We start from the raw sequence: 1594 nt of genomic DNA, 5'->3' as shown, positions 1-1594 counted from the left end.
TGAAAAGTCATGACTTATCATAATATTGATTAATTTAATTAAGATATAACTTTTTACAGCAATCAAGAAAGTCATTAATAAATAGAGGTGAACAATAGCGATTTTTTGCCTAACTCATTCAAGTTCAATCCTCTATAAATAGATCCCTCCTTACTCAATCGTTCGTTCTACTACACACTATTTATTTCTCGCTCTTGTTACACCTTCAATTACTTTCTCTTCAAGGACTTGATAGTTTTTTCCTTTCTCTAATAAGTTTTTTTCTTGATTTCTGTGTAAATATACGTGGTATTACATTACATTCGAATTCTTTCTTTTCTTGACTTTTGTGTTTACGTGTGTGTTTTGTCAACTTATGCGTTTTTTAGATATGGTTGATCCTGTGTGGGATGTCGCTATTTTACTAGACGTCATAAGGGAAATACAGAAGGAGGTTCATGACCTGCATTGGGAGTTGGCCGCCGTCATAGTAAGGATGCTGCGGGAGATCCGCAGGCTGCGGAGGGAGCTGCTGCTGCCTTTTGAAGATTGGTTGGATGGCCATACAAATAATAATGATGTTAATAATGATGATAATAATAATTAAGCTTTTTTTTCTGTTATCTATGTATTTTTTTTGTTTGTTTTATAAAAAATTATGTTTGATGTACTTGACTTTTTATTTCTTATTTAATTTTTATGCTGTCTATTTCTATTTGTTAACGAATGACATGTCTACAATTAAGGAATAATTTGATTCCAGTATCAATAGCAAGAATATATGAGTTATCTGTTAGGTTTTGTGTGTGACAGGAGCTGTATCTGAATTTTGTTGTTCGAAACATAATAGTAATTTGATAAAACAGATTATTTATCTGTTGAAACAAATTACTAATCTGGTGCAACAGAATACCCATCTATTCGATTCATATTACGGGCACCTAAAATCCTTAAATATGAATCCATCCACCATGAGTCTACTACTACAATAGAACATTTATCTATTGCCGCAGATAATGGATCAGTTTAAACTAATTGCTCTTGTATTGTATTCATGTTCACGTGCAAGCTATTGTTGAAAAAACAACACACTAGCAATTACCCAAATTCAACTAAAAAGCATAATCTGACTTACCAAAGTCTCCTCTCAAGTAAATTCCAAAGTTGAAAGTGATTTACGAAACAAAATTTGACATAAGAATTTGGTCAAAGAGCAGCAGTTGGGGTAACAACGACATCAACAACAACAACAATGGTCAACAAGAAGAATATGAAGATGATAATGAAGTATAAGATGATGATAATGAATCAGAAGATGATGAATAAAGCAACAGCAACAATGAACAACAAATATCGCAAAGAGAGAGAAAATAACAACGGATGAGGAGAGAGAAAAAGACGTCTTTTTTTCCTTCGTTCCCTGTTATATATTAACTAACATTTGGATCAAAGTGTAAATTTAAAAACTTGTGAGTTATTTTAAAATTTCCAAAACTTTCTTAAACCATAATTAAGTAATTGTCACCTCTACTCAATTATTAAGACTTGTGTCATCTACACCTCATTTTAAAACTCTTTTGTCACCTGTGGCCCAAACCCCCATGTCTATTTACTG

This window comes from Capsicum annuum, chromosome 9 (genome assembly GCF_002878395.1).
Source record: "Capsicum annuum cultivar UCD-10X-F1 chromosome 9, UCD10Xv1.1, whole genome shotgun sequence".
Classification (NCBI taxonomy): domain Eukaryota; kingdom Viridiplantae; phylum Streptophyta; class Magnoliopsida; order Solanales; family Solanaceae; genus Capsicum; species Capsicum annuum.
Note: the sequence above shows the minus strand (reverse complement) of the source record.